Source organism: Cavia porcellus, unplaced genomic scaffold (assembly GCF_034190915.1).
Source record: "Cavia porcellus strain 051 isolate PalLab524CR breed Dunkin Hartley unplaced genomic scaffold, mCavPor4.1 scaffold_2, whole genome shotgun sequence".
Taxonomy (NCBI): Eukaryota; Metazoa; Chordata; class Mammalia; order Rodentia; family Caviidae; genus Cavia; species Cavia porcellus.
In genome coordinates, this window is record NW_026947485.1 from 109,971,278 (window position 1) to 109,985,350 (window position 14,073).

Consider the following 14,073-nt stretch of genomic DNA (forward strand, 5'->3'; position numbering starts at 1 on the left):
GCAGAGTGCACCCCAATCAGTTTCAAGGAATGAAGTGGCGGGAGTGAGGGCAGGGCCAGCATGTGGCTTTAGGGATCCCATTGGCAACAAGAATTCAAACCCAGAAGCCAGCACAACCGAGACTGAAGGACAAAAGAAGACACTCCCAAATATGGCCAGGCACAGCCTATATCAAAGGGAGTCAGGGAAGATGCCAGTCCCTGTGGCCCTTACTGCCTGCCTTTACAGGATGACCCCAGTCCCTATCCAGCAGGTGGTATGATTTGAGAGACTTGTGTCTGTGATGTGTGTTCACATCAGAGAGGCCTCCAATAAAGGCCAACTGAAAAGTTGACAGACAATGCCCCAGCTGGCTACGGGAAAGGAATTGGGGTTCCAGGCCCATCATTCCTCCCTGCAGTGGAAAAGTGAAGAGAACAGTATTGAACGAACATTTAGTTTTTTTTTGGAGTGGAAACCAAAAATTGAACTCAGGACCTTGCCCTTGCCAGGTAGCAGTTTATGCCATTGAGCTCTATAATCAGCCCCTGAGGCTACAGGCATACTCAATGTGGTGAGGAGCAAAACTCCATGAAGGTGAACCTGCACTCTATAATAAGAGCAGCCTAAAGAACCAGGAATAACCATGAGTCTCCATTCAGACCACAGTTGAAAAGAGCAGAAAGGGCAACTCGTAGAGGATGTGCTCCCAGGAAGGCAAGGCCAGGGAGACCAGGGCACACATGGGTGCAAAGCTGGCCTACAGTGTGGTGTCACGGACAACCAAGCCAATGCAGAGTGCTCAGTGCAGAGTAATTCTCTAGTCCCTTCACAGCTTTTAGACCATGGCAGAATTCACAGGCCCAAACCCCAGTCACAAGATAAATGACGCTCACCAACTGCAACACCCTTTGCCAAGAGAAGTGGGTTACAGGGGCTGAGCTGTGTCGAGAGCCTGCAAGGCCTGCACAGGCCCTGCCATGCTGTACTCTGACAGGAGACAGCAACAAACTTGGAAAAGCCAACCTGGTTTCCTGACAGCAGCAATGCTCCTTTTGCTAGTACAGCCAAGATCTTGGTTAAATTTTTTTTTCTTGTGGGTCTTCCCTGTTGTCAAAAACCTTTTGGGCTATCTCTGACAACTGATTTATCATCATCCCTTCAAAACCCCGACTGAGAGATAAATGCTACATTAATAGCTCATCTATTCTCTGGTGCCTCCCAGTGTATAGATGTATATATACAATAGGCCTCTTGGAGGCACTCCAGGAAAGCTGATGGAGACTCAGAAGCTACTTGTCTTACCTCAGTTACTTTTAATAGATGAGTTGGCTTTAAGCCAGAGTGCCACAAGAAGAGTCTGATGGTACCAATCGAGAGCCTTCTTACCTCCATCTGTGTTGAGGTCCCAGTTGGGGCGGGTCAAAGGGCAAACAGCATTGAGCGTCATTTGGTCCAAAGTGGGTTTCCTGTTAGTATTGAAGACAGATTGTCATGTCAAAGTGCGGATTCGCTCGCGTTCCTCAGATGTGAAGAGAGTCTGCAAAAGCTGTTGGCAGTCATCCCAAGTCAGCCAATGAATGCAAGCACCAAATCCTAACCATTAGACCACTTGATCAGGGTGTGTGGCCTGCTTATGAGGGGGTCCAAAAATGACTTGATGGACCTGTTTAGAGACTTGTAAGTTAAAAGTTCCCTGTGAAGGCTACCGAACACCAAAAGAAGGCCATTCGAGTTCACAGATTGTTCTTAGCTTCTTAGGGTAGACAGGCTCTCCATATCTGGCAGCTTGATCCCTAAAATCCTTAAAATGATTAAGAAAGAGTTGCAAGGGTGACAAAAGGGAGAAAGATGTTTGGCTCATAATAGTAGGTATGCAAGACAGAGGTACAGAGAAGTAATCAAAGACAAGATGGTGGATGTTCTCTATAAAGACAATGACAAGATGGCAGTAAGATGGTGGGAGCCTGCCCCTGGGACAAAGACAAGATGGTGGAGGCCTGTCTCACACACAAAAACAAGATGGCAGAGGCCTGCCTCACAGACAAAGACAAGATGGCAGAAGCCTGCTACAAAGACTATCCAAAAAGCTATAACAAAACAAACAAACAGACAAACAAGCAAACTAAAAAACCAAAAAGCTATAACAACTGGAGCGGGTTCTTGACTTTACTACCAGGAGCTGGTTAAAATCACCAGGTGGCCACTCTCCTGTTTGCTAATGGTAGAACTGTCCCAGGAATTTAAAATAACCACTTTGCTAGCTGCAGTCTAGCCTAGGAAGAGCATGCTTTTCAATTGAGTAACCCAAACAGCCCCACAAAAAATAATCTAACGTAGTTAAATCAATCAGCTAAAAAAACCTATAAGAGACAGCTTACATATTAAATAGTTCCGGCTCAAATTATAAGGACTTTTAGCAACTGATGAATCAGGGCTAGAACAGGAAGATGAAAGTGTTTGGGAATTAAGACAAGATCTCCTTGACGTCTCACCTAGGCGGGAGAAAGTCTGTAAACTTGACACCCCAGATGTGCACCCAATGGAGGCTGGTTCCTCCTTCAGATGGCTATAATCTGCCCTAATTTGGCTACCTATTACTTCAAATGAGAGTAAGCTTGAAAACTTGACTCCCCAAGTCATAGTAAGGAGAAAGATCGCAGAGCAAAACAAAAGTAATAAGTACTTGCTGGTAGAAGGAAGCTGCGTTAAAAAAAGATCCTAATGTCATCCAAAGAGTAGGAGCCCAAGGTGGGGTGTAAATCCCGTAAAAGGTGGGATCCCAGATAGACGAGTCCCCAAATGATATGGGCAGAAAAATGACAGGCTCTAAAAAAATTTTTTTACAAAGTGCTTTATTAGCTGAGCAGTCAAGAAAGTATGCCTGAGCCAGGGGCTGCAGGGAGTTATAAAGTAGCAAACCACAAGGGGAGGGGTTGGAGTCTTAGGATCAGTTTGTCCCCATAACAGAAACCAGGGAGGTGGAATAAGCCTTTACAGAAACCAGGAGGCAGGGAGGGGATTACATGGTGGGTGTGTTACAAAGTTGCAACTTAATTGGCAAGTACACAAGTTTTACAGGAAGAGAACAAGTTATAATAAGTATAGCACATTTTGAATTTTTGAGCTTATAGCACTAGCATTCACATATATGGTATATAATACTTTGTTTTGGATGTCATAAATGTATCCAGAAAAGACATTTGCTGTAGAAGGACATGTATCTGTGGGATGTTTATTCTACAGTAAGAGAACAGCCTTAGATTCTAAAGCTGTTGGTGATATGTGTAATTAAGCATTAGTTATTTCTGAAATGTTTTAGAAGAATTTTAGCCGGCTAAAAATGATTACTTTAGGAAAGAAGATAAGGAAGGCAGAAATAAAAGGAAGGATAGCCAATAGTTATCTGCTATAGACATGTAACAAGGTTAGAATTAGGAGATTTCCTTGCGTGCCTTTGTAGTAAACATCTTATAATTTGGCATACTCTCTGTACGGTAATTGTTTTTATTACTGTAGTCTTGAAAAATTGAGCCCTCCTACTGTTTTGCTGGGCAAATACATGAGGAACAGCTGCTACAAGAGTGTACATGTTCTCCTTCAATCTGTGTTTCTCCAACCGTTTTAAATAGATGTGACTGTGAGTGCATGCATGGTGTTGGGGACTGAACCTAGGGCCTGGATCATAGCAGGCAGATGCTTTACTCCTGAGCTGTGTCCAGCCCCTAAAGAGGTATGACTTTTAATAATCTGCTTAGTTAATGGTAGTATAACATTTTGATTTTGGAAAAATGATGTGACTTTTAAAATCGTTTGAAATATACAGGATTATATGCTATATGTTCTTGGATTAGGAGGATTTAGGGAAGAGCTAGCTTTGGGGTTGAGTGTTATTTGTTTAATTGGAGCCTAAGAATGGAATTTTGCTGATTTCATTCAATTTAGAAGAGATTAGATTTTTTTAAAAATTAGTATGTGTTTGTGATTACATAATTCCATCCATCTTGGTTGAAGAGATTAAATTTTTGTGTTTGTTTTTTGAGACAGGTCTTGTCATGGTTTATGTCTGTGGCCCCCAGGCCTCATGAATTTGCATTGTGCATTTGTGATGGTTCATTGTCTAGTGCTTGGATTGATGGTGTCAGTGCTCCACTCACATAGGGGTGGAGCCAGGATGTGATGTAATGGCAGGAAGAAGGTGTGTCTTGCTCTTTGCTGGTTCCTGCCCGCTGTTTGCAGCCACCATGAACGGCGGTCCAACCATACCCGCCTGCCTTGGAGCCAACTAAGTGTGGACTGAAACCTCCAAAAATTGTAAGAAATGAATAATAAAATTCTTCCTTTCCCAGCTTGGGCTTCAGGTATTTTGTCTCAGCAACGAGTAAAAAGTAAGACAGAATTTGGTACCGAGGAGTGGGGTCACTGTGACTTAATCTGACCATGTTTTTTTAGAGGCTTTGGAAATGGCTTGTGGACAGAGTTTGAAAAGGTTTGGACATGTCGCCTGGATACATAGAGAGCTGGAGCAGCTTAGGCTGTTTTGTAGAGGAGATTCTGCTCAGAGCTCAGGAGACCAGAAGGCTGATAGAAAGCCTGATGGTAAAGACCAGGCTTAGGAGGTTTCTTCTGGGAAGAAGGACTACATTGGTTGTTGGACTCCACATGATGTGTGTTATGGCTTGGCAGAAAGTTTGTCTGCATTTTGCTCCTGCCCAGAGACTTTGCCTGAGACTGAGACAAAGGGCAATGGACTAATTAATCTAAAAAAGAAATTAAAAAGCAATCAAACCTTAAAACCGTGGCATGGCTATTGTTGGGGGGCTTTTAGCCAGCTTTATGTTGCAAATCAAGAGCCAAGAGCCCAGCAGGATAATTTACAATGCTCTGAGTTTGGCCAGAAGGAAAATTCGAGGAAGGCTGTGGATTGTAAAGACAGAGTTGAGATTTTGATTGATGAAGAGAAACAGAGATAAGAAAGATGGCCCCGGGGCATCCCAGGAAGTAGGTCCCCACCCTGTACAGCCTCACTGCAAAGGTGAAAGAATTTGCTCAGAGAGAAAAACTGTAGAGGTTCCAGAATGGTGACAAAGGCCACATGAGGTTCCAGAATGGCAACAGAGGGCACATGAGGTTCCAGAATGGCAACAGAGGGCACATGAAGTTCCAGAATGGCAGCAACATAGAGAAGCTTTTCCTCACATTCAGGTAAACAGAGCCTTGCAGTCCAGGCAACTGACCCCTACAGCCAAGAGAGAGAAAAGCCTTGCTACTGCTTCAGCTGGCAGCAGACCTTGGCGCCATCCACAAGGTGCTGATTTTAGGTGCAAGGAAAATGTACAAATTCTGAGGGTAAGACAGCTTCCACCTCAATTGCAAAGGGCCTGGCTGGCCAAGCAGTGTGCCCCTGAGAGGGAAATTTGTGAAGATGTAAAGGTGAAGCCAAAGGTGCAGTGGAGACCCCAGAAGTTTGGAAAAGCCAGGAACATAGATGGTCCAAGAAAAACTGCAAAAAGCGAGCAGAGAGGATTTAAGAGAAAAGCTGCAGGAGTTGAAATTGCCAGAAGTGCTGTGGGGAGGGGAATCACCCAAGCCTTTTGGAGCTTGTAACCAGGTTGCTTCAGATGCTGAGCTTGGAACTCTAGGACTTAATGTTCATCCTGCTGGATGTTGGACTTGCTTTGTTTCTAATGCTTTCTATTCCCCTTTTTGTAACTTTTGGAAAGGTAATGTTTATCTTGTGCCTTTGCATTTCAGAAATGTTTAACCTTGTTTCATTTGTGCAGGGGGTTACAGTTAAGAGTTTGCCATAGATCTTGGAGGAGACTTGGGACTTGGACTATTTAGCAATGCTGAAACTGTTAGGACTTTGGCAACTCTTGGAGGTGGACTAAATGTCTTTTGTATAAAGGATGTAAATGAGTCCTGGGGGCCAGGGGTGGAATGTCATGGTTTAGGTCTGTGGCCCTCAGGCCTCATGAGTTTGCATTGTGCATTTGTGATGGTTCATTGTCTAGTGCTTGGATTGATGGTGTCAGTGCTCCACCCACATGGATGTGATGTAATGGCAGGAAGAAGGTGTGTCTTGCTCTTTGCTGGTTCCTGCTTGCTGTTTGCAGCAGTTGTGAACTGTGTCCTAGCCATCCCCACCTGCCTTGGAGCCAACTAAGTGTGAACTGAAACCTCCAAAACCTGTAAGAAATAAACCTTTGCGTTTCCAACTTGGGCTTCAGGTATTTTGTCTCAGCAATGAGTAAAAAGTAACTAAGCCAGGTCTCATTCTGTAATTCAGGCTGGCCTCAAACTCTTGGTGATCCTTCTGCCTCAACCTCTCAGGTGCTGGGTTTATAGGCATGAGCCACCATTCCCAGTGAGATTACATTTTGGTCCCATTTTTGGAGTATAGTTTGAGGTTTTGCTGATAGAGATTATTTAAAAAAAACTTTATTGTCTCATTTTAATTGAATATTTGGTAGTTTAAAAATAATATATGCAGGATACTGTTATAAAAATGTTATAATATAATGAGCACTTTCAACATTTTTCTAACCCAAGAACTAAGATGTTACCAATAACTTGTATCTGTTTATGTGCTTCATTCTTATAACGCGCACCCCACAGGATGTTTTGCATTTTCTTTTCCTGTCCTTTTTTTTTGTGGTGCTGCAGATTGAAATCAGGGCTTCAAACATGCTAGGCAAATGCTCTGCTGCTAAGTTACATTCCAAGCAAACCCTGGTATTTATCTCACATTTGAATGGGTAAAAATAAATTTTAAGTAGCTTAATATCTTATGTATTGCTTAATAACATTCAGTTTAGTTTATTTTTGAAATGGCATTGCATTTTTCCTTTTTGTGATTGTAGTTTTTGCATTGTAGAGTAATGGGACTGCAATGAGACTTTTTCATTCAGCATTGTGTTTCTAAGATTTATCCAATGAGTAAGCAACAAGAAGAAAACCAAGACTTATCTATGCTGTATGTGTATTTTTCTTTTCTTTCTTTCTTTCTTTATTTAATTTTGTCTTTTGAGACAGGGTCTCGCTATGTGGTTCAGGCTGGCCTTGGGCTCATTGTAGTCCAGGCTGGTCTCAAACTTGCAACAAGCCTCTTACCTCAGCCTCCTGAGTGCTGGGATGTATGTGTATTTTTCAAAATCACTTAAAAAGTATTTTATAAAAATAGGAAACTATATTTTTAAATTTACATTTTAAATTTTTTTTTTTGAGACAATCTCCATTTGTAGGCAAGCTGGCCTTGAGCTCACTATGCAGCCCAGGAAAGTCTCAAACTCACTGCAATGTTCCTGCCTCAGCTTTCCAAGTACTGGGATTACAAGTGTACACCCCCACACCTGACCTACAGTTTAATTTTAAAAATGGACATTTACCTGTAATCTCAGAGGCTGAAGCAGAAGGGCCCAAGGTTTTGAGCTCAACCTGTGGACCTTAGCAGTTCAGTAAAATCTTGTCTTAAAATTTAAAAAATAATGTGAGAGGGATAATGTAAATACAAATACACACACACATAAAAATCATAACCTTGATGATGATTATTTTTTGGAAAAAGGTCTTGCTATATAATTAAGTCTGACCTTGAACTCAGTGTGTAGCCAAGGTTCACCTTCAATTGCAGTGATCCTCCTGCCTCAGCCTCCTCAGTGCTGGGATTACAGGCATGCACGACCACATCTGGCTCAGTTTTATCTATTTTTGAAACTTATACACAGTGAATCATTCAGTATGTACTCAGTTTTTGTTTTGTCTGTCTTGTTTCACTCTGTGTATCTTGGTATTTTAATCATGTTATTTATATCATCAGTTCTTTTTATTGTTCTGTAGCACTTAATTGTATTTTATAACATCATTACATTATTCATTTTATTATTGAAGGAGTGATGGGTTCTTTATTTTAGTATTTTAAGTTTTATTTTATATATTAGTACATGTTTGCAATACAAAACGAATAGACATATTTTGAGGAGTTGGTACATATACATGTTACATTGTAATCCTTTTTACTTTCCCTTCCCTCCCTCTTCTGCAGTTTCTCCCCTTTCCTGCTTTCCTAGACTCTGTTCCCATAGAAATGGTTTGTTTCAGGCTTTTTTCTTTTAGTACGGGAGAGTTTTCTTTTATTACAAGGCCTTGTACATGCTAGGCAAGTGTTCTACCTCTAGGCTAGATTTCCCAGGCTTTCTTTTTGTTGTTGTTGTCATTGTTTTCTTTTTTTTTTGAGAGAGTCTCACTATATAGTACAGGCTGGCCTTGAACTCATGCCAGTCCTCTGTTTCAGCCTCTCAAGGGCTGCGATTACAGGGATGTGCCACCATGCCTGGCTTCTAGACTTATAAAAAATAGAGTCTAAGTTTTCCAGACTGGCCTTGAATTTGAGATTTTTAAAAAAATTTTATTTAAGGAGAAAAGGAAAAAAAACAGAAAAAGGTTACAAGTTATACAGAATTTCAGAAAACATAAACAGTAGGAAATCACTAGTTAATAGATTATATATTGTCATCTTAGAAATAGTTGTTTAAGTTACAAAATTAAAGCATATATAGTGGACATTCAAACAGTGAGACTGTAAATAGTTCTGTTCAATGATCCAACCAAACTCAGTAATATGGTTATCTATCTTATACACTTAAATATACATACAGTTATATCCTTTAGAGCACTTTCTTTTCCTCTCTTTTGTACAATGACAATTACACATTTTGGGTTTTATTACTCTTACTGTTCTTATTACTTTTTTTGAAGAGAATAAAACCAAATGTGACATAATGAAACAGTCAGTCAAATCAAAAGGATGGACATAATATGTAATGTAAAAACAAAATACAAGGTGATCAACAATGGTTACTATAATGCCTCATGCTATCTTAAAAAGAATTGCCTATATCATCAGTTATAATAAAATTGAACAAAACAGTAAAGAACAAAACCAATAAAACTAAAACATTGGAGACATTACAGGACTTCAAAAGAAGATAATAGTCAAACCAGAGTGGGCATCATAATGAATCTTATGTCTTCACAGTTGTTGCCTATACTTTCGAACTTGGTACTATCAAGCAAAACAGAATAGAGGAAAATCAGTCAGAACAAGATGGTGAGAGCAATACAGGGTTTCAAATCAAGTTAATAGGAAATCAAAGTGGGTTATTATACTATGTCCTGCCATTCTTTAGTTTTCCCTTAATTAAAAAGATAAAAATAAAAAAGTAAATAATAAAAAAAGGAGATTGAGATAAAACAGGACATAACAAAACAGCACAGGTCAAAACATAACCATTTAAGCAAAATAGTGTTTCACCACAAGATATCCTGACATAAAAGTAGTTACCACAGTGTCTCTTTCCTAGAAATCTTTGAATATAACTTCGTATACTGTAGCATCAAACGTATCAAGACACTGTAAAACCATTCAAGAGAATGATAGTATTACAGGATATTTAGAACCAACTAACAGAAAATGAACAATGATTTCTGTTTAATCTCCTTGTCTATAAAAGTTTTTGTTTATATTATCACATATAATAAAATCCAATAAGATAAAACATGTTAAGACTGATGGAGACAGAAGAACAAAAGCTTGATAGGACTTCAAAACAAGATGATATTAAATCAGCACTAGCTATTATGATGTCTTATTTTCTCCAAAATAGCTGTTCCTACCACCCAACTTTCTCTGCCTCATTTCTGTTGAGCTCTTTTTCTGTCATTAGTTGTCAGTTTGTCTTCTTCATTTAGCTTTCTACTTCATTCATTGTGGCCTCTCTGCCACTGTTTCTGGAATCTTGGTATTTTTCTTTTTTAGAATATCCTGCAGTATTCTCTGTAGAGTTGAATTGGTGGTTGCACATTCCCCTAGTTCTTCTTTATCCTGGAAGCACCTTGTTTTTCCATCAATTTCTAGGGACAGTTGTGCAGGATATATCAATCTTGGCTGGAGGTTATTATCTTTGAAAGCTTGAATTATTTCCCCCCACGTTCTTTGTGATTTGATGGTTTGTGCCAAGCAATCTGCTGTACTTCTGATTGGTGTTCCCTTGTAAGTGATCTGTTTCTTGTCTCTGTTTCTGTCCTTATATTGGATTTCTGGAATTTTGATTATTGTTTGCCTGGGTGTAGTTCTGTTTGGGTTGTAGGTGGCTGGAGTCCTGTATGCCTCATACATCTGAGTATCTTTACCTTTTGCTAAATTAGGGAAATTTTCCTGGATTATTTCTGTGAGTATCCTTTGTAGTTCATTTGTTTGTGTCCCTACTTCTTCTTTTAAATTCTTAATTCCTAAGTTATAGATCCACTTATCATCTTCTAGCCTTTGTATTATTGCTGCTTGTTTCCTTGTTATTTTTAAGAAGTTTTTCATTTCATGCTCCCACATTACAAATCTGTCCTCCAGTTCAGATAATCTATCCTTAGTTTCTTTCAAGCTGTTATGCCAGCTTTCAGTAGAGTTTTTAGTTTCCTGGTAATCTCTTTGAACCTGCTTCATGTAGTCTATGTTTTCTCTGTTTTCTCCATCAAACAATTCTCCCCTTTTTTTCTGTTCTTCATTCCACCATCTGTTTTTTCTTGGGCAGAGCTTAGCATTTCTCTAACTATTCTACTTATATCTTGCTTTACTTCGTTAAATACTTCACTTTTGAACTCATCTATGAGGCTCCAGAGATATCGCTTTATGTCTATTGGTGCCGTGTCTGATATTGCATGTTTTCTGTCCTCATTCTCTTGTGCATTTACCTTTCCTGGATCAGTGTTCTCAGGATTGGGGACTGAGGACCCTTTCTTGTTGCTCCCTCTTCCTATACTTTTTGTTCCTTCCATGCAAGTGTATATAGGAGGCCTCATTTCTTTTTTTGTCAGTTACAGTTTGAATCGTGCCAGCTAGGTGTTCCCGCTGCCCACTGCAGTATACTAGGGAGACAAAGACCTGGGCAGCCTCTGCTGGGCCCACCCCTCCAGGTCAACTTACTGAAGGCTTCACTGCTAGGGTGTACCGCCAGGCACTGGGACCTGGTTTGGGCTAGCCTACAGGGTCTTAGTGTGCGGCATCACCCAGCTGGAGTGCTCCCCACCAATCCCGCTTGAGAAGAGAATATGCGACAAACGACACTGCAGCACCCTGTTTTGGCTAGTCTGCCCAGTTCTAGAATGTCCTCTGTTGGAGCTTGCTAGTCTATGGAAGGGTCCCTGTTCCTGTCACTCACTGCAGGTTGATACAAGGCTCCCCGCCAGTCCCACTCTCAACTCCGTCCGTGATTCCCCACTCTCAGAGCTTTCGCGTCTCTGTCCCTACTGTACCGATTCAGATGCAGCAGTGGTGGCAGGAAATTTAAATCATGGTTTATAGAGGCGTGGTTTGCAGCTTCAGTGCTGAGATTTTATATGTTCCTGTTATAGCACCGCGACTGCATTTCCAGTTGATTTCTCTCAGCTTAGTTCGTTCCTGGGTCGGCAGGGTATATCTCCCCTTGCTTAGGACTCCTCACGCTGCACCATTCCTGGATTCTAAGCTGCTTTCTCAGAGAGCCTTTGTAGCTGCTGTTATCCGTCATGTTCTCCCCGAAGTCGAATTTGAGATCTTGTTGCCTCAGCTTTCTTCATAGCAAGGATTATAGGTGTGATGTGCCCTGATCAAGGGCTGGTTTTTACTAAGTAAATCTTGAGGAATCGGGATAATGGAGAATAGCTTAGTCAAAAGAAAATATTACTGGGCCAGGGATTTAGCTCAGCAGCTCAAGTGCTTGCCTGGTAAATGCGAGGCTGTGGGTTAAATACTCACCCCCAACCCCCAAAAAAGAAGAAGAAAATACTATTTCTTGTTGTGGAAACAGGTCTGAGATTGTTTTTAGTGAGATTCTCTATCAGGTGTACCTGTACAAGAGCATGTTGTCCTCAGTGCTCAAATCCTAGTTGGCATTTTTCTCATCTCTGTGCTGTTGTTCACTGTATACACATCTTTTAGTGGCTTTCATTATCCAGATTTTTCTTGTTCTCTAAATGTGACTGAGGATATCTTTTTTGGATGTACTTCGTTCTTTAATGTTTGACCTCTTTGTCTTTTGTTTGTATAGTCTTTCCCTTTAGATTTACCTTCACAGATTACCAGTTTTGGTTTGGGATGATTCCAAATCTATGTTTGTAGTCCTAATGTATTCTTTAAGAGTCAGGTACTTGTTTTTAACTTGTTGTTAGACATGTTTAGGATATTAAAAATTCTGCTTTGGAGAGATTGATGTACTAGTTTAAGAGTGTCACTTTATCTTGTACAGCCTTGTTATGGCTTGTGTCTAGATATCTTTGCCAAAGTCTCACATAGTCATAGGTATGGCTTTTTCAGAGGTGGTTGGGTCTAGAGTGTGTGACACTGGGATTGATTCATGGTGCAATGCTAGGATCAAGGGCACTAGGTTAAGGGTGTGTTAAAGCAAGTAGTCTGGATAAAATACAAGGGATAGAGAAAACTGAGATTTCCTTTGCAGCTTTCTGCCCACCATAAACTGTTTATCCTCTGTGATGCCTGCCTGCTGTGTCACCCTGTGTTGGAACCAGCCACCTATAAACTGAAACTTCTGTGAACTGTAGACTAAACAAACTTTTCCTCTTTCAACTTATGAGTGTTGTGTATTTTGTCTCAGCAAGAGAAAAGTAACTAAAACAGATTTTGGTACCAGAGAAGTGGGGTCATTGCTATGAGTATACCTGACTGTATGGTTCAGGATCCTTTGGAACTGTCTTGTGGGAAGAGTTTGGAAAAGTTCAGAGGTGTCAGCTGAAAAAACAGCTCTGGAAAGCCTAAGCCTGTACTTGATGGGAGATTCTGGTCAGAATTTAGAAGACCAGAATGCTACCAGTCAAGACCAGGCTCAGGAGGCTTCTGCTGGAAAGAAGGACTACATTGGCTGTTGGACTCCAGACAATGTGTGTTTTTCCTTGACAGCAAATTTGCTTGCACTTTGTTCTTGTCCAGAGATTTTGCCTGAGATTGAGATTAAGGGTGGTGAGCCAATTAATCTTGCAAAAGAAATTTCAAGGCAATGTAATGTTGAGACAGTGGCATGGCTACTATTGGGGGCTTTTAGTCAGATTTATGTTGAGAATCAATAACAAAGATCCTGCAGAATGAATTTAAAGTGTCATGAGTTTGGACAGAAAGGAAGCTGTAGTAAAGTTGTGGCCTGAAAGATGAAACAGAGAGGAAATTAGTTGCTGGAAAGACTAGCAAGAAAAAGTCAAATTTTCAATAGAGGACAGTAGAAGAGAAGTCTAGTTAGAGCATATTACAAGAACCAGCACACTACTACCCTTTACAACCTCAAGATTATAAAAGTGAAAGACTTTGTTTTGAGAAGAAACCCCAGAGCACTATGTTCCAGAATGATGGTGGCCTAAGGAAGTTGATTTGGTTCTCAAGTGCTATACCCCAAAGCCAACAGAGAAGGAAGCCTGGCTATTGCTTCAGCTGGTGGCAGACCCTGAGCTATGTGGTGCTGGTTTTGGGTGCCTCCAGAATGCAAGGGTTGTAGGGTCAGGAAGGCTTCCACCCAGATTTCCAAAGAAAGCCTGGAAGGTCAGGCAGTGTGCTCCTGAGAGGGAAATTTGTGAAGGTATTAGTGTGAAGCCATAGGTGCAGTGGAGACCCCAGAAGTTTGAAGAAGCCAAGAGCATGGATGTCTGAGGAAAACTGCAAAGAGGGAGCAAACTGCAAAGCCATGGGAGCTACAACCACTGGCAGGGCCATACGGGTACAGCCACTTCATAGCTTACCACAGATCGCTTCAGATCCTGCACAGGGAACTGCAGGAATTAATGTTTCATCTGCTGGATTTTGGACTTACTTGGTCTCATTCCTTTCCATCCTCCTACTTGGAATGGGAATGTTTACCCTGTATGTTGGCAGTGTGTAACTTACATTTGTACAGAAACTCACTGCTAAGAATGTGCCTTGAATCTCAGAGGAGACTTTGGACTTGTACTTTTCAGCAATGCTGAACTTGTTAAGACTTTGGTAGCTCTTAGAGATGGACTAAATGCTGTTTTTTGTTTTTGTTTTTTTTTTGGTACTGGGGATCAAACTCATGACTGCGC

General features: G+C 40.9%; 1 protein-coding gene across 4 annotated transcripts in view; it reads left to right on the plus strand.

Moving 5' to 3' along the window:
* The window catches only part of Arhgap19 (Rho GTPase activating protein 19), an 89,989-nt gene that overhangs the window by 16,055 nt on the left and 59,861 nt on the right, over positions 1 to 14,073 (plus strand). The window contains exon 1 of one of the 4 annotated variants that reach the window (XM_063245121.1): positions 6,082 to 6,170. The exons of the other annotated variants lie outside the window; for them this stretch is intronic. The gene's annotated coding sequence lies outside the window, so the exon portion shown is untranslated. Of the gene's footprint in view, positions 1 to 6,081; positions 6,171 to 14,073 lie in introns of those variants that run through there. 4 annotated transcript variants of the gene reach the window in all.